General features: G+C 38.0%; 1 protein-coding gene across 3 annotated transcripts in view; it reads right to left on the bottom strand.

The window, feature by feature from the left end:
- Positions 1 to 19,921, bottom strand: part of FAM172A (family with sequence similarity 172 member A) — a 407,295-nt gene that overhangs the window by 44,618 nt on the left and 342,756 nt on the right. The gene's annotated exons all lie outside the window — the stretch shown is intronic.

Here is a 19,921-nt window from a genome sequence, read left to right on the forward strand (position 1 = left end):
CAGACTTAAAATGAACTACTAAAGTATAAAAATAACATTGCCCTTCCTGAATGTATGAATGTACAGTATTGATTAATGCATTGCATTATGGTCAATACTTCTGTAATTCTTATAAATGTAGTTCATTAGTTATGTCTATTGTTCGTGTTAGTATGTATCTACTTCCTTCCTCTTTAAATACTTATCAGAGGATTTAGAAGATTCAAGCCATGACAGCAATGATCCCACTGGTCTCTTCATCACTGTGCCCCAGGCCTTGGACGGCACCTGGCACATAAGAGATGACAAATATTTGTTACGTAAATGAATTGCTAGAATATATGCCCCATGAGAAAAAGGAATAGATATTTGATGGTTTATTTGTTAGAAGCCTGGCTTTTGGATTCAGATGTGTAGTGTGTGAATTCTGGATGCACTATTTATTAGCTCTGAGATCTCCCTAAACTTGCTTCCTCATCTGCAAAATGGAACAGTAATAGAATCTGCCTCATACAGTTATTGTGAGGATTAATTCACACAAATACCTGCACATCGGGAGCACTCAATACCTGTTAGCTGCTATTATCATCATCAACACCATCATTACTTCTTCATTCTGTCTCATTCTCCACGTATCTCCTGCTCCAAGTATGTAGCATATGCTCAGTACATATTTGTTAAGGGAAGAAATGAATCTGTGAAATGCAGCTGTATCTGCATATACAAAGAGGTTTGACTACCCTCAAGATCCTATTAGGCAAGATGCAGACATATAGCAATTACAGAAAAATGACTCTAAAATTTGTGTGACTGAATTACTCTTATTTGAACCAGCTATTTGGAGATCTAGCCCCCAAACCCTCATCATTCTCTAGTCTTTATAGATTAGGTGTTCTTTTATTTCCTTTTGGAACTTCTTTTAGTGCTTAGCACAGAGGTGTGTTTCATTTATACTAAAAGGAACCCCAAAATCCTATTTAGCAACAAAGTCACATAAGGTGAAATCTGAAAACAAATGAGCACAGATTATAGAATCGGTAGATATTAGAATTCTCATAATATTTAAGTACATTATCTTAACAAATCCAGTTTGCAGCATTTATATTTCTTGCAATGTTGCTACACACCGAAGTGTCATAGTGAGAATCATTACTTCTATAATCTCTAACTTAAACCTATAGTAAAAATTGTGTAAATAACAACTCAAGAGTTATACTTCTGTGAACCACCTCATTGTGAGTGGACAACAAAGTAAGTCTCAGCTTCTGTGGCTTTGAAGTATTTGTCACTGACGTAAATCATTTTAGATCTTATGTTCATAATATTTCTCATCAGAAATGTCTTATATTAAATAGTACTGAGAAGTTTTCTAATTTATTTTGAGCTCCACTATGGAAAGGTGCTTTTAGATTATAGAGCAGCCTTGTTATATTTAAGGCTTTTATTAGTATATTTTAATTCATAAAAATGAATATAAACTTCAGCAGGAAAGAGTTTAGTGGATTTTTTTTTTTTATTAAGACAAGTTTAACAGAATTTTAACTTGGTGAAGAAAAGAAGGAAAGCAGACCTACACAACAGTTAACCTTGAATTCTTCCCTTTGTGTGCATTCTTTGTGCAATTATTTTATTTCCACTGTATTTTCCAGATTGGAAATAACATTTAAAACCCTTATAAAATATCCATAAGCCTTTACCCTCTGCATCACACTATCTCCCCTAAGTGTACTGAAAAAAGACCTGCCAACTAACCAGAAGTACTTGTTCATAATGCACATTCTGGAGCCTCAGCCAGAGTTTACTTCTGATCTTCTGGGGTGCGGCTCAGGAATCAAAACGAGCAAAGGTGCCACGGTGAGAGGAAAGAAAACAATATTTGGTCTTTTATCTGCAAATCTAAAAACTTCTTCTAGTTGCTTCTTTTCCTTTTTTGACTCTTTTTACTTTCCCTGGACTTGAATACGGAGCTCTAAAGGGTTTTCAGATACATTCCCAACCCTTGTGGGGATTCCAGAAACATGCTCATGCTGAAGCTTCTTACTCATCCTAACACTGGATCAGGGTTGCCGAGCTTCCAGACCTTAAACTTGAAAGGAATACCAAACAAACACCTATTTTAAAACATATGTAAATCATCTCCCTCTAATATCATTATAATTGCTGTAAAGAATTTACTCTTAATATATGTTAGGCACTGAGCTAAGTGTTTTACATACATTATCAGTTGCATCTCCCAAAAAGCCCCAAACATGAATACTTCCCCAAAAGTGAGAAGGGTGGATGGTTCTGATTCTGACTTTCATACTGACTTTTAATAAAATCTGAGTATTTATTCTTTAGCAACTGAAGATGAGCCTCTTAAAGATAAGTGAAGGCTGCCAAAGGTGGTGGTGAGAGAAGAGCCTGATGTTCAAAGGATGATTTTCTGCACTTTACTCTCACTCAACTTCACTCAAGTTGGGAGACTAACACAGCCATGAAAACCCATCCAATATTCTGGCCTCTCCATTCCTTGGTCTTCAATGATCTCCGCTACTTGAGTTCAACTAACCATTCTTAATATTTAACTCTGGTCATTACAGCATTCTTCTGAAATACTAATTTAGATAATTCCCCTAGTTTACCACAACCTCCTATCTTTTTAAACATCTTATTCAAATAATCTCCTTTTCCAACTGTAAAAAATATCTTATAGGGCTCCTAGGCCATTGATTCTTCTTTTCCCCTAATAGCCTTTTTCTGTTTTGACTTCTCTCCTTAATGGCTTATAGTCCACAGTCCACTTCAAAATATTTTTTCTACACTGCCCTGACCCATTGTCCAGTAAATGCAGTTGCCTGGAAAACTCCAGTGTTGGATGAACCCAGACGACTGGCTTCTCTTTGACTAACAGATTGTTACCCCTATAAACAAATCACCATGTTGTGATTTAAAGGTTAAAAAAATCATAAAGGCACTAAGAGAAAATGAAAGAGAATTTGTATATAATTTTGGAGTGAGACTTGAGGCATAATAATAAGACTAGACACTACAGAAAAAAATTATTGATTTTTTGCCTCCAAAAAGATTAAAAATTTCTGTATGGATAAAAACAAGACACAAACACACACACACACACACACACACACACACACACACACACCAAAACCCACTCCATAAGCAAAATGAAAAGACAGAATGCAAAGTGGGCAAAAATATATCACATATAATAAGGATTATTATCCATCCTTTATAAAGAACTACAAATCAATAGGGAAAGGACAAAGATTCAGTAGAAAAAAATACCTGGTAATTTACAAGATAAATGTAAATGGCCAATTTTATATAAGAATATGTACAACCTTCCTGCTTATCAAATAAACACAACTTTAGTTGGGTTTTTTGTAGATCATTAGCAATGATCAAAATAACGAATCACACTTTTCCTTTTTATTATGCTTTAGACTTTTAGGAGCATTTGACACTGTTGACTACCCCTCAGGCCCAGAGCATTCTCTTCCCTTGGCTTTCATTTCTCTGATTCTCCTCTTAGTTCTCTGGCAGCTCCATCTTCGCAGCTCCTCGGGAATCTTGCTGCGCAGCCACAAATGATGTGCTTTTCACTGAACATGTTCTCCTAAGGTGACTTTGTCAGTCCTATCGCTTGTAAATCTCTTCCTTTTGAGCTTTGGTCAATATATCTAATAGCTTACTGTTCATTTCTACTTGGAAGTCTTACAGGCACCACAAACTCAGCATGTCAAAAGTAAACTCATCATTCCCCCAGCAGACATGCTTCTCTTCCTGTCTTCATTTTCTCTGTTGATGATAGAACATCCATACAATCACCCAAACCAAAAATCACCTGGCCGTCAACCTTGATGCTTTCTGTCCTATCCCCCACCCATTCAGGTCCTGCTGACTCTCCTCATATCAAAATATTTCTTCCATTTCCACTGCCTCACTTAGGTCATCATAGACTAATTAGTCTTGTGTTAGTCTTGTCATCTCTAGTATATTCTCTGCATCACACCGCTAGACTATTCACTGAAAATGCAAATAGAATAATACTATATTCTCTTTTTAAGAACCGTTCTTCCCAAGCTCTTTTACAAGGTTGAGAAGGCCATCCATAATCTGGCTCCTGCTTCTCTCTCCAGCCTAATGTCTTTTTAGTTACTATTCTATTCTCTAGCAACATTGGATTTTCTGCAGTCTTCAAATGTACCATGTATCTCTTGCCTTTGTCTCTGACTGGAACCTGAAAAACTATTTTAGGTGCCCCCAACCTTTCCCCTGACATATCATTCTACTCTCCCCAACCAGAAATGGCCAACTCTTACATGTTTCAGGCCTTAGCCTTTTGAGAATAAAGACTGTGTCTATTGTTTGTGAGTTGTACCCTTAGTCCTTAGTACAGAATCTGGGACATGGGAGGTGCAGAGTGGCTGACCATAAGTGAATGAGTATGGTGTCAAAAGCCACAGTGCTGTGTGCTTTGCAGTGGCACTATAAAAGGGGTGGTGATTAAAAGTCTTACTGTCACAAACTAGACTAGGCCAAACTGGCTCCTCATATTGCTAAGACACAGCATTCTCCCAGATGTCTGCTCATGTAGTTAAAAAATAAAGCTATTTATTGGGAGTCAAGCCTGTCCTCTTAGACTTACTCTTTGCTCATTCGCTTACTGTTAAACCCAGCAAAAGTGGGTCAGAAGTGTGGAAATTTGGTAGATACCTCAAATTCCTTATGTCTAAAAACTAAGGAAAAATCTTTCCCTTGGAAAATTGTTTTCTCCTCTTGGACTTGTATTGGTTAATGGTGTCACCAATCAGTCACCTTACAAAAGTAGAAAGCACTCATCTCTCTTTCTCATGCTCCTACCCAAGAGGCAAGTAAGTGGTCGTCTCTGTTGCCTAGCAATTTATTCCTTCTTCCTCCATCTTCACAATAACTGCTTTGATTTAATTCTCAACTCAGACCACTGAATTTACTCCTAACTAGTCTCCTCGTGTTTCATCTCCTCTCCCCTAGTCTCTCCTCACACCACCACCATCAACCTGATCGTGTTAGTCCCAAACTTACTCCAAGAGGATAAAATCCAAGCAGAAAGCCCTCTATTTTGAGGACCTTATTTCCTGTAACTTCTCATCTCATTGGCTCTGGTGCTCAGCCATACTAAATTTCTGCCTTTCCCTAAACCTGTCACACTGTTCTGTATTCTGTACCTGGGCATATGATCTTATTTTTTTTTGCACAGAATGCCCTATTTTTCTCAAGTCATTACTTCTGGAAACAGTTCAAATTTTATTTCCTGTGAAAATAGTCTCTAAACACTCAAGGTAAGCTGGTGACTCCCCGTTGTGCATTCATAGCACTTTGTATGTTTTTCTAGTGTAACACTTATCACAGTGTTCTGTAATAATTTATTTACATGTTCTTGTAGAGACTGCTAACTGTTCATGAAAGCCATTGCTTAAGCAATTGTAACCAAGCACATAAAGTAAAATACATTGCATTTACTAGCCTTCCTGGCAGTTAGGTGTGCTCGTTTGACTGAGCCTTTCCCAAAGCAATGAGTGTGGGACTGACTGGTGTCATTTCTGGCCAGTTCCTTAAGGTAATGGGCCCATTCTTATCATCATCTTCCTGTAATCTAGAATATTGATGAACCTGAAGCCTAACTGTGACCATGCAGGTAATAGTACTCCCTAGGTGATGGCAGACCAACAGAATGGAAGGGACTTCGTCCCTGAACATGGCTGTGTGGAGCAGGGCCATGTGCCCATCTGGAGTGCCCACTGTGGACTGTTATGTGTGGAGAAATAAACTTCTATATCCTCTATGCACCTGCAGTCTTTTGGTTAGAGCAGCTTAGCTTCACCCTAACAATACAGGCCTCTTTTTCCTTTTGCTTTGTTTCTATCTTAAGAGTAGAAGCTGACATATGCTTTGTCTTATGGTCCTGTGACAAGCATGCAGTACTTAAATGCCAATGGGATAAACCTTGAAGATAAAATGATCCCCTTCCTATGCCTTGTAGAAGGACCAGAGACAACAGGGTAAGGAGGAGTACAAGAAAGGGGTAAGGAGAATAGTACAGTAACATGAGAGTGTCTCATTTATTATTGTGTTGGAGTATCTTTGGACACATGTAGGTCTACTGATAGAGGATCTGAGGATCCTTAAAGAAATGAAACCAGGAAAAGAGATCTCAAATCTGAAATCAGAATTGAATGAAACACTGGTTACTTCTCAAAAAGGAAAGGTATTAATGAGGACCATTACCTCCACCAGAAACATCACTTAATAATACCCATACCGACTCAATATTGGTCTATTCCCTCCCTGATAATCCTGATTTCTTGTTTTACTCTGTGTGAAAGCTGGTTCCCAAATACAGATACTTTCTCTCTCCATCCATCCACATCTTAGGCCATGCTTCTTAGTATTAATACTCTTGAAGAGCCTCTTTCACTTAAATGTGGGTTGGCTTCATGAGGTTTTTTTTGAACACAGAATATGGTAGAACTGATGCTACCTGAAGCTAAGTCATAAGTTCTGCAGTTACTGCCTGGGAGTCTTGAAGTATCTACTTGTTCTTCAGGTGCTCCCTCTTAGAACTCAGCACGTGCTGGAGAAAGCCTGATACATGGAGAGGTGATGTTTAGTGCTCGGCCCAAGCAGAATTTACAGCCTATAGCTAGCATGGACTGCCAGCCATGAGAATGAGCCAGTTGAGGTGTCCAGCTCAGTGACCTTTCAGATGAGACCAACCCCACTTGGAATCTGATTGTAACCATATGAGAGATCCCAGGCAAGAACCTCCCAGCTAAGCTATGGAACCATGAAAGATAATACGCTGTTGTTCTAGGCCACTAAGGTTTTGGATGGCTTGCTATGCAGAGACAGACATCAGAAACACTAAAACTGATATAAACCCAAGTTTGCATGATGTAAGTGCAAGCATATCAGACTGATTAGTGTGTATTAATGCACAGATTGCAATTGGCAGCACTTATTACTAAATGGACACAGGTGTGATGTAGTCACTGTGGTATCCAATCAGAAGAAGTTGTCAAGACCTAGATCTATACCTACTCTGCACATTCCCCATCAAAATTAGATTATTCCCATTTAACCATCCCTCAATCTGGGGCACCTCCTTCGACCTGCAGAACCAATAATTTGCTTCCATAGGAAAGTATCCTAAAGGTTTAGTAATCTTAAAGGAGGGCAAGATCATCTGAATTCTGAAATAACTTAAAAATATATAAAGTTTGAATTCAAGGAGCTTAATTTCAAGTCTCAATTTCCATCCATTCTTTATCAACCTCCCCAATGCCCTGTGTCTCCAAGCAGCTCTTGGTCTACCAACTGCAATATCTTGACTTGTAAGCATCTCCATGCATGAAGTCTTTCCTGAGCCTCCTTTAAAACCTCCCTGTCCTGTGTCATTCTTTCCGTGATTCTACTACATAACTAACTGACCTATTTGAAGAAGAACCTGAAGATGACTCTCGTGGCCAAGTTGTATGGACTCTATGTCTGCGTGTCTTTGGAACCTATCCCCTGTTTCCTTTCACTCTCATCACTGGTATTCAGGTCGAACTAGCTTTTGCAGGACTATAATAATGACCGTTGAACTGTATTTTCCTTATCTTCAGCCTTTCCTTCTTAATATATTTTACTCATAACTGGTAGATCCATCCTTCTAAAGTATTGTGCTGAGAGTTTATTTCCTCCCCCAAACCCTATGATCCCCAGGGCTTAAAGACACACACAAAACCCCTCCCTAGCCTATCTTTTAATGTTCTCTGTCATCTCATTACTATCTATAACTTTTTCTTATTCTTTATTCCCACCCATCACGCACCTACAAAACTCCCTTCTTGCCAGTGACAATGCTAATGTAACATAATGCATGCTTATACTCCCTTGCTCATGTTGACAATCCTCATTGAAATATTTTTCCCTTCCAGAACTCTTAAATTCCTACAGATCTCTCAAGGCTCAGCTAAATAGATTTCCTGTCCTCAATCTTTGAATGTCCTGTTGGACCTTGTAATCAGATAGAACCACATCCTCTTCCAAATTTCTCCATTTCTTTTACCAATATCTCCCTTGTGAGCCTTATTCCTTTCTCCTTGTTATTAAATTTATGAATTTTTATCTCCCATCTACTGTCTTTTATTCTAATAATAGAATATGTTACATATGTAGTTAGTGCTCAATAAATACTGCTGCAGGGATTAGGGTGTTATTATTTCAATATGTTACTCATTCTAGATAATATTTATATTTTACCACTGGCCATAGAGAGACTAAAATGGGGAAAGCAGTGGTGAGAGAAGGGAGAGGTTTTTTGTTTTTTTGTGGAAAAATCTAAATTAAAAATACTACAATGTGTGCCATAACCACAGCTCTCCTCTCTTCATATCACTCATTAAATTTTTTTTTTAAATGTTGATTCATTTTTGACAGAGAGAGAAAGAGCATGAACAGAGGAGGGGCAGAGGGAGATGGAGACAGATCCTGATGCAGGCTCCAGGCTCTGAGTTGTCAGCACAGAGCCCAAGATGGGTCCAAACCCATGAAACATGAGATCACAACCAGAGCTGAAGTTGGACGGACACCTAACCAATTGAGCCCCCAGGTGCTTCTCATGTCACTCATTTAAAAAGACACATTTGCTTAGATGTTCCTGTCAATGCTGAGAAAAAGGATCATCCAACTCTCTATTTTCACATTGAGTTCTTATTCATTTATATGTATTCTCTCCAAATCTTATACTATGAGATAGTTTCATCTCATCCATCCTAATAGCTACTGGTTCTCTCATTTGTTTGCTCTTGCTTTTGGGTTTTAATATTTTCTATATATCTCTCCCCTTTACACACACTTGGGAATTACCTTGTTTTGGTATATAGTACTGGGCTTTCCTGCCTATGCAAGGAACCAATCATGTGCTGTTTTAAAATATTTTAAAACTTTCCTTCTTATTAATATACGCTTACCTAAATCATTTATAACATCAATAACATCAGTATTTAAGTAGGTAAATAATCCTAGAAACAGCAAATTGAATGAAAATCTTACCTCATGCATGACACAGAACCTTTATATATTTTTAAGGTTTATTTATTTATTTTGAGAGAGGGAGGATCAGAGAGGGAGGGAGAGAGAGATTCCCAAGTAGGCTCCATACTGTCAGTATAGAGCCTGGTGTGGGGCTTGAACTGACAGACCATGAGACCATGAGCTGAGCTGAAGTTGGCCACTTCACCAGCTGAGATACCCAGGTGGTCCAGAGCCTTTATATCTTTTAATATGTGCCTCCTATACAAGCCCTTTTTACTTCCTATATAATTTTTCTGGTTCAATATGCGTTCTTGTGATGCCTTCATAATGAATTCAATTAAACACCCAAGTGAAAGTTTAATCTTAATAAAAAAAATTTTAACGAAAATAATGCAAGGAATTAATTTATAAATCACATTGTTTCATATCCCTTCAGTACACCACCTTTCCCTTGCTGATACTGGTACAATGTAGCATTTTATGCTGTAACATATAAAAAATAAACCTTTTAATTAAAATAAAATGCCTACTAAGCTGGTAGAATGAAAGATATCTTAATATAGATATTTGATTACTCTTAATTAAAATCTTGCAGAGATTCTCATTCGTGTTCTATGGAAAGTTCACATTCACATATTGAAAGAAGCAGTTGGCTTTAGGGCTTAATCATTTAAAACAATGCCTCTAGGGGCACCCGGGTGGTGCAGTTGACAGCCTCTGACTCTGGACTTCGGCTCTGGTCATGATCTCACAGTTCATGAGTTTGAGGCCCATGTCAAGCTTTGCACTAAGTCTTTCTATCCCTTCCCCACTGGCATGCCCTTTCTCGCTCAGTCTCTCTCAAAGTAAGTAAATGAACTAACAAAAAAAAGATAAAATGAAACAATGCCTCTGACACTATATCCCGTATTAAAGTACATAATCTCAGAAGTTTATTATTTTATGAAATAACTTGCAATACATTTCTCTAAATGGCCCTTGGAGGAATAGCTGGGTAAGGATGATTATCAGAATTTGGAGGCTGGGTTAAAGGGCTCAAGGAGGTGAAGTATGTACATTTAGCACACGCAAAAGCATGTGTGATTGAGCTCAAAATGGAACTCAAGGTTTCTTATTTCAAATTTTGTTTTTTTAAGTTTATGTGAGACAGAGAGAGAGAGTGCAAGAGTGTGAGAGCCAGTGGGGGAGGGACAGAAAGAGAGAGAGGGAGAGAATGCTAAGCAGGTTCTGCACTGTCAGCACAGAACCCAACATTGGCTTGAACTCATGAACCTAAGCTGAAGAGCATTGAGATCATGATCTAAGCCGACGTCGATGCTTCACCGACTGAGTCCCCAGGTGCCCTCTTAATTATTTGTTGATTATCTTTCAATAGTAAATTTGCTTTCAACTATTTCTAAGTTGACAGCACCAATGCACTGAGGTTATTAATAAATTAAACAGGTATTTTAAAAGTGCCTGCCTACTTTGTGCAAGGCACAATTCCAGATGCTTGGAGAGGTATCTGAATAAAACCAATAAAGCTTACATTCCAGTGTCGGGGATGCAGGGGAGGCCAATATCAAATCATCAACATAACAAATCATCCAACACATAGAGGGTTGGACTGTCATAAATGCTACAGAAACACAGAACAGAGAAGAGACTGAGATGCAATTTTAAATGATATAGTCAGGACAGGAATTGAAGTGACATCATAAAGACCTGAAGGAAATGCTGGGGTGAGCGCTGTGGATATCTACAGGTGGCATACTCTAGGCAGAGGGCAGTAAAAAGAAGTTGAAATCAATCATTCATTGCATGTCAGTCTTTGCTGAAACCAGGATGATGACAGTTAACGCAAAACTCTATGGATGAAAACTCTAATATTTGGGATACTTCTTCTATCGTATTCTATTCAACACTGACCTCATAATTATTTGTAGAGTACAAACTATCTGTTAGGCATTGAAGCAATAATGATAAGGCAGACATGGTTTTTGTCCTCATGAAGTATATTCTTTAAATTTATTTTAAACGTTTTATTTATTTTTGAGAGAGCGAGAGAAAGAGAGACAGAGTGCAAGTGGAGGAGGGGGCAGAAAGAGAGGGAGACAGAATCTGAAGCAGGCTCTGGGCTCTGAGCTGTCAGCACAGAGCTAGATGCGGAGCTCGAACCCAGAAGCCTATGAGATCATGACCTGAGTCAGGGTCGGATGCTTAACCGAATGAGTCACCCAGGCGCTCCTCATGAAGCTTACACTTTAATGGAGGTGGGAGAGACAAGTTAATACATAACTACACAGGTTATATACACTATGGTATGGGTGATGCTGTGAGCCATGGGGACAGAGGACAGGAGGGCCTCTCCCAGGACACAGAAATAGGACTTTAGAGAGAAAGCTATCAGAGATTAAAGTCTTTCATTTCTGCTCCCAACAGCATAAACACCAGAACACACTGTATATAGAAGCAAGTAATAAATGCTTCCCATGTGTTTAATCCTCACAACACTGTATGAGGATGCCCTATCATTATCATTTTATAAGTGAAGGAATGAAAATCCAGAGAGGCTAGGCAACTTATCCAAGGTCACAGAGATAGAAAGTGGCAGAGAAAGGACTTGAACCCAGGCACTATGGCTCCAGAGTCTGTGCTCTTAGCCACTCTATCTTGCACACTCTGAGCAGCACGCCTGTAAAATAGTTAATGGAAAAAGACTTTTGAGTTATTTTCCAGCTGCTTATAGGTAAGGCGTGGTTGGATTGTCTAAGTAGTTGGATTGTAGAATGAGTTTTTTACCAGCATGATCTAGAATGAAGAAAAGCTGCTTTGTCTAAAAATTAAAATCAAATCATCTTGTTCATACTGTGGTATGAACTTCTGATGCCGGTATTCACTAGCCCATTTATATAAAAAGTTTGTGTTAGCAGCAGCTCTTTGGAATCCTTTTTACTCTTGTCTTTTGACATTCTGAATAAATGGAGGATAATCTCTTTTACTCTTGAGTATCGTCTACTGGATGCAACAAATTTTGTCAAATGACGAGGGTCCATAAATAGATTTTAAATATCTGCCCTCTACAGACACAGCCCTGCTCTTCGATATTAGCTTCACAGAAAGAAGTCAGACATTCTGGACCAAATCACAAATTATGTGACTTCTTCCAGGTTAGCAGAGAGATGTCAGATAGTAGCCATCCTAAGTAGAAGTTGCACTAGTGACGTAGATGAAAAATCCAGAAAGGCTCCTGGGCAGAGTGGGTGTGAGAGTGGGCTGTGGAACCTTGCAGAAATACATATTTGCTCTTCTTGATTTCTAAGGGCTGATGACCTCCCACTTTCATCATGCCCAGCTCTCTGGCCAGTTGGACAACTGGAGAGTCTAACTGGGGACTGCACAAATTCAATGTGTTGAAGAAATAATGTTCTCTGACAATGATAAGTGATACAAATTCTAACTGGAATTCTTAGGAAGGCATAAACAATAGGAAGAGCAATTGTATATGAAAATATGGAAATGGCAGGCTAGAGAGTTAGAACTGTATCATTTTACAGACCCGGGATACAATAGTTTTCTAGTCATGGCAGAGCAGAAAGCCATTCAATGATTTAGGGAAAACTCTATGAATATTTATACAGCTTATATGTAAATATCTTTTGATAACTTGATTATTTTCAGGTACAAGATGTACAACGTTAGGTAACAGTGAAGCTCCATGTCTCATTAATCATTCTGAAGGCTGGGTCCATCATAATACGATGTCCTAACAGCTAACTGATGGAGGAGACGCAGACTGAGAAAAGTCACGCGCAGGTAGAAAGTTTAAACAGAATAGGAGGGGGGCGCCTGGGTGGCTCAGTCGGTTGGGCTTCCGGCTTTGGCTCAGGTCATGATGCACGTTCGTGGGTTCGAGCGCCGCGTCGGGCTCTGTGCTGACGGCTCGGAGCCTGGAGCCTGCTTCGGATTCTGTGTCTCCCTCTCTCTCTCTGCCCCTCCCCGCTCATGCTCTGCCTCTCTCTGTCTCAAAAATAAATAAAACACTAAAAAAAAATTTTTTTAAAACAGAATAGGAGGAAAAATCATTTTATCACAGAATTTGGTGTGATTCTGGTGACAATGTTTAAAGATAAACAGAACTCAGAACAGGATGAAAGAAATTTGGCAAAAACAGGAATAATAGATTAATGCTAAGTGAGATGGACTGGCTATGCTATTAGATGATTGCAACCATGTCATACAGTGAAAGGAGTCATGATCAATCTTCTATTTATAAAGAGAGCTAAACTATTATCAAAGAAAAATACTGACTAGGCTTACAGTGATGACAACTAAGATCAACAGTTGTGGTAACTAATTTTCAGTTTTCTCTCTTAATCCTATAATCTTCTCAAGGCAAATAAATGTTTTCATAATATAGATATAACACAATTTAAAATATTAATAAAATATGCAGCAAAATATGGAAATGCTACTTCTGAGTACTATTCTACCAATCTGAACCTATATTGAAATGTTAAAAAATGTTCTTTTTAAAACACTAGATTGCCTCTGAGAGATAAAGATTTCATAAATTTATGATGGCAATCAAATGAAAAAATAGAGTAAACTTTCTCGATGAAAATATGACTTTCCTAACTAAAGGCTAAAAAACAGAAATGTAATGTGCTTTAGATTCACATTGTGGAGATTGTGTTTATATCTAATCTAATGCTTGCAAACATTATTCCAATGCTGTGAGAACAGAGTAACAATTGTAATGTTGCTCTGAATCAAAATCACAGAATCTGTCAGTTGACGTGTTATAGTGTTTGCACTTTCATTATCATTCACAGAATAATTGTGTGCTTCTTTTTACTGTTATTTTGTAGCAGTTTATCTCTTTAAAAATGCTACTCAAACTATCTTCTGCAGGAATCTCAAAGTCATAAACAGTCACTAAGTTTCAGTAGACGTTTCAGTACACCCATACATATGCTTATGTATATCTGTTTTGATAAAATGTGATTCTTACAAGCCTAGTCTGTTATTTCACCACAATTTGCATTGTTATAATAAGTTATTGATTGATTTTCAGTTTAAGGGACTAAGGTAGTATTCAGTAATGACGCAGTGCTACAAGTTTATTGCAAGTGCCCAAGGTTCACTCACCCCAAACAATTTAGTCAATAACCAATTTTTATACTTCTATCTCCTTCAAAATTCCAAACCAATAATCCCTGTGTTTTTTTTTTTAATTATTTCAGTATCAGACTAACATTTCCCATGGAAATCAATATGGGTGCAATCCATTAGCCAAAAATCTGCAGTACTGCAATGCAAACATATTAAAAATATTGATCTTGCAAAGCTACTGATGTTTTGATTGACTTTAATGTTTGTAAGCAGCAATAACAGAATTTCAATGACTGAAACAAACTTTTGATTAAAATTATAGATTTTCTTGGGGGGGGATTTGCTATTTTACTGGTTCAAAGCATACCACACAGCTTACTTGCCTGCCATAAATGAGTGTGGTGGGATATACTTACCCAATTGCTTACTTGTAAATATTTTAGTCTATCACAGTTTACACATCTTCAATGTACTCTGAACTGCCCTGACATTTCAATTCTACTTCTTCTTATATCGTGTAGTGTGGTGGAATTGCAGATGGAGAAAGGCAGGGATTGAGAGCTCTAATCCTTCTACCATTATGCAACCTTTGGGAAGGTGTTTAACTCTCAGTTTAAATTCCCCAAATGTAAAATGGAATTAACCTTGTGAATCAATGAACATTCTTATTATATTTTGAGATCGATGGACAACAAAGATCATAATTTAAACATATAAGAGATTATTTGACCCAAAGATATGTCCTTTGCAGAAAGCATAGAATTTTGCACCCATTTAGTGATAACCTAGCAATGTTCTCATTTTATATACAAAGAGACTGAGTCCCCAAAAAGCTCAGTGACAAGGAGCTTCTCAGAGGCATTTCCTGACCACCACGTCTAAAGTACACCTCTGCATCTTCATCTTCACTCTCTCACCCTTTAACTTACTTTACTTTTAGCTTTATACCACTACCTAAATCATTTTATATGCATTATAACACACACACACACACATACACACACACACAAACATTATATATGATATTGTATAGAATATAGCAGAGTCTATGTATATATACACACATTTATATATATTTAAATATACATACATATACATATATATGTGTGTGTGTGTGTATATATATATATATAATCTGCTACCTATTATCCATTTTCTCTTCTAAAAATTAAGCTAGGGGTGCCTGGGTGGCTCAGTCGGTTGAGCGTCCAGCTTCGGCTCAGGTCATGATCTCACAGTTTGTGGGTTCGAGCCCTGCATCGGGCTCTGTGCTGACAGCCAGCTCAGAGCCTGGAGCCTGCTTCAGATTCTGTCTCCCTCTCTCTCTGACCCTCCCCTGCTCTCACTGTCTCTCTCTGTCTCTCAAAAATAAATAAAAAACATTAAAAATTTTTTTTTAAAAAGTTAAGCTTGATGCAATAGGAATATTGTTTATCCTTATCACTGCCAAATCTCTAGCATCTAGAATAGTGTTGACACATAGGAGGACTCAGTAAATAGTTTCTGAATGAGAGAAGGAACAAGTCAGAACTGCTAGTGGAATGAGGTTAGGTTGGGTAGGGGTGGAGTGGAGGAAAGACTTGATTCTATTAACTGTCACTCCAGTGCTGCTCTAAGGTTTCCTTCTTAATATACTTCTTTTATTTCTTGGGATTCCCAGATGTCAGCATCAAAGAGGATCTGGACCCACACCTATTATCTATGTTTTTGTCAAAGTTCAAGGACATTTTCAAGTTTATTTTAACCTTTTCATTATTTAGTTATTAATCCTGCCCCTGGATTTTTTCACCATTTGTTTACTCTACCTTCCACCATGTTAAAATTGTAACAGATGCCCTGAATTTTTATTCACAACATTTCACTGGAAAAAAGAAAAATATTAATAATTTAAGCAAAAACTGGAAATTAAAAATTACCCATTTATTAGCTGCTTGTTTCATTTCCATTCTAATCACTCCCATAGAGTTCTTCAGGGGAAGCACCAAGGACAAGTTTGCAAATGTGCAGGGACTTTAGCCTCCTTATAAATTTGATTAGTTTTCCCCCTAAACCATCTGAAACAACACCATGTATTTGTAAATGCACAATGCAGCTTGAGAAGAAGTGCCCTGACCTCTTGCCCGAGGCTGCCGCCGCGACAAACCTTCCGGAGCCGCCTCTATGGCTGCTGGTGTCTGGTGGGGGAGGGGAAGCAATGCAGGTCAGAACTGTCAGATGTTGGTTAGAATTCCAACTTTCTCAACTTACAAACTATGTGAACTTTGGTTTCTTCATCTCTAAGAAACATCTAACAGTTACTACAAAGATGTACCACGAGGGGTAAATGAAACGATGCATAGAAAGTGAATGGCACACAGCAGGTATGCAAACAAGGTTAGTTTTGTTCTTCCCTTCACACGTCAGTTGAACAAAGACAGCTAACAATCCTTCCAGTGTCTATTTTTTTTCCTTAAGACTCTCACTTCTGTAAACTGGCTCACAGAACTGAAATCTGTGTATAAGGACCACAGTGCAGAAACCAAAACTGAAAAAGGTGGTATTTACGTGGGACCACAAGTTGGTTTTTGCAAAGGCGTAGATGGAAGGTAAAACCATTTCAAAGAACTAAACAAGGAAACCAAATAGTCCAAAGACATATTTGCTGGCTGGAGAAGATGCTCTGTACAAGAACTAGAGGCCTCAGGGTAGAAGCTGATGTCACATTCTGAGCAGGGAATAGCATTACACTCTTCCACTTGCCCTTACCTCTGGCTACGCCTGTCTCTGTAAATCGTCAGTGCCCTACTATTCCCACCTGCCTTGATCCATTCGTAGAAATCACCTTCAGCAGCATAAGCATCTGCTCTTGACAGAGCCTTGAAAACAGCTATCAGCACTGTAATGGATCATCCAATGAAACTCCTGAGGTCTATGAGTAGCTCTAAGGTTATATAGTTGGTGAGCTATGGATGAGATCTCCTAGGGTTATCCAAGGCCTGGAAGCAACAAACCGAGCTCTTCCTACACTTTTAGGAGCATCTGATTATAATGATGCCCACAAAATAGCTTTAAGGAAGGTGCAGGACACCTGCTAAGGGACATGCATATAGCTGAAGATTAACGAAGTATTAAAGACAACGGCGAGTTTTCTCAAAGGTCTATTTTTCTTGCTAAAAAATGACAAGTTCTGTAAGTATGAGATGATGGGAAAAGCCAGTATGCAAAAGGAATGATTTCTGCCCAAGTAAAGAGGGTGACTTGCAGTGTGACCTAACAAACCCAGCATTACTGATTCTTTGCCACTTAGCACTGCTATTACTTTGCCTTTGTAATTGAAAGTCTGACAGAAAAATACTCCTGATTTAATCACACACCATCCAATGTGTCATGGTGCCCCAGGAAGTGTGTCCCTTGGTTTTCAGGCACTGTCAGAGCTACTGGATCTTCACGTCTTGGGGATCACGTACCATTCTGAGGATATGACAAAAGCTAGGGTTGCCCTCTCCGTAACTCCTATTCAGCACAGAATTTCAAAGTGTTTATGGACTTCCCTGCAGCTCTTCGATGGATCTCCAGGCCAGAGGTATTTCAGGGTAATCCTTCTGAGTTGGAAAATACCAAGATGCTCTTTCTCCTCACAGCACTGCAGGTACCTAGTATGAAGACATCTGCTTAGGGGTGAAGAGGGGAAGGGGAGGAGGGAGTCAAATCTTAAATGGAAAGTGTTGTTTTTCTTCAAGTTAGAAAATATTCAGATGATGGAAAAAGACCATTCAAATGCCAGGACTTGGATGCATGCAACATAAGTTGAATGCATGCAAGCCGGAGATTTGGCTTAATACCAAGTATAAAATATTCCAGCTCCATGGGGGAAGTGAACCATAGGCCAAAACCTCCAAGTATAGATGTGAACCGTTGAGTTTTTTAAAAGGTCCAATATTTTAGTTTCTCAAGAAATTCTCAAACTTCTCAGAAATTTCAGTAATGCAAATATTTGAAATATAGAGGGTTAGCCATTACTGAGAAATATTCTGGCATAGATTCTAATGGAGGTTTGTTGATTTTTTTTTTCTGGGACACACTAGTAATTTTAAAACAGTTATTGAGCACTAAGAAGACACTACTCTAAAATTAAAACTATTTTAAAGCATATATGATTAGGGTCTGAAACTTCCAGATATATATATATTATGCTTCTAAACTGAAAGGTAAAACATCTGCTCTCTTTAACTGAAGACAGATTTTAGTAACTCTGGTTACTCCCATCCACACATTCTTCAATTATGCAACTATGGGTCAGAGAGCACAGAATAAATGCCCTCCAGTGAATACTCAGTTAAGCTGGTAGATGTCAAAAGAGAGACCTCAACCCAAATTACTTTGTAATTGACATTACTGCTAAATTTTGGGAGGGATTTTGGAAGTTCTCACTTTATAAGGTTCTCTTCCTTACAGACTGGTCTACTACATTACAAATGTGGCCAGAAAAATAGTTTGGTGATTCTTCAAAAAGTTAAAAACATAAAATTACTACATGACCCAACAATTCTCTTAGGTATATAACCAAAAGAATTGAAAACAGGTGTTCAAACAAAAACTTGTACATGAATATTCATTTCAGCATTATTCATGACTAAAAAGTAGAAACAAATAAAATGTCCATTAATCAACAAATGGATAAACAAAATGTGGTATATTCATACAATAGAGTATTAATGGGCAATAAGAAGGAATGAAGAATTGACACATGATACACCATGGGTGAACCTTGAAAACGTTATGCTAAATACATGAAGCCAGCCAGACACAAGAATTTTCATACTGTATGATTCTACTTATATCAAATGTCCAGAGGCACTCAGTGGTTAAGTGCCTGACTTTGGCTCAGGTCACCATCTCGTGATTAGTAAGTTCGAGCCCTGCCGTAGGGCTCAGTGTTGACAGCTAAGGGCCTGGAGCCTGCCTCCAGTTCTGTGTCTCCCTCTCTCTCTCTCTCCCGCTTCCCTGCTTGTGCTTTGGCTTTCTCTCTCAAAAATAAATAAACATTAAAAAGTATGTCCAGAACAGGCAACTCTGAAGAGACAAAAGCAGAATAGTGGTTGCCAGGGGCTGGGGGTAAGGCAAAATTGACAGTGATTGCTTAGCAGGTATGGCGTTTCTTCTTAGAGTCACGAATATTTTCTACAGTTAGATAGTGGTGATGGTTACCCAAAATTGTAATGTATGTAGATCACTGAACTGTAGACTTTAAAATGGTTACGATGGTGAATTTTATGTGAATTTTACTTCAACTTAAAAATGTGGATAAAATTCTTTTTCATTTTATTACAATTCTGGTGAAGATATTAGTGAAATTCTACTGAAACTAAAAAATGGAAAATACCACAGGTACTTTTTTTAAACTCATAAAATGTTTGTCTATTTGATTAGGCTGTGCCTCACTAAAGTGGGTAATTAATCATCTGGATAGTTAAGAATATTATCTTCATATAATATATCATTATATAATATATCTTTATATAATAATATATTATATGCATATATAATATATAAAGGTATATCTTTATAATTCTGGCCAAACAACATGAGGACAAATGGGGGAATAAACTGACTTTGCCCAAAACTGAATGGAAGTTTAGCAACTCTGCCTTGTTTTCGATTTGTTTAGATAGGAGACCAAATCTTACCAAAGTATAGAGATTTAAATGGCAAAAAATAAAGCACTTATTGTTTTTTATTTACTATTCTTGATGGGCAGAAGCAGTTTTCTTCTGTCCACAGACAAAATGCAAGATCTACTTGCTAAGAC

The sequence above is a fragment of the Suricata suricatta genome, chromosome 6, assembly GCF_006229205.1.
Source record: "Suricata suricatta isolate VVHF042 chromosome 6, meerkat_22Aug2017_6uvM2_HiC, whole genome shotgun sequence".
Classification (NCBI taxonomy): Eukaryota; Metazoa; Chordata; class Mammalia; order Carnivora; family Herpestidae; genus Suricata; species Suricata suricatta.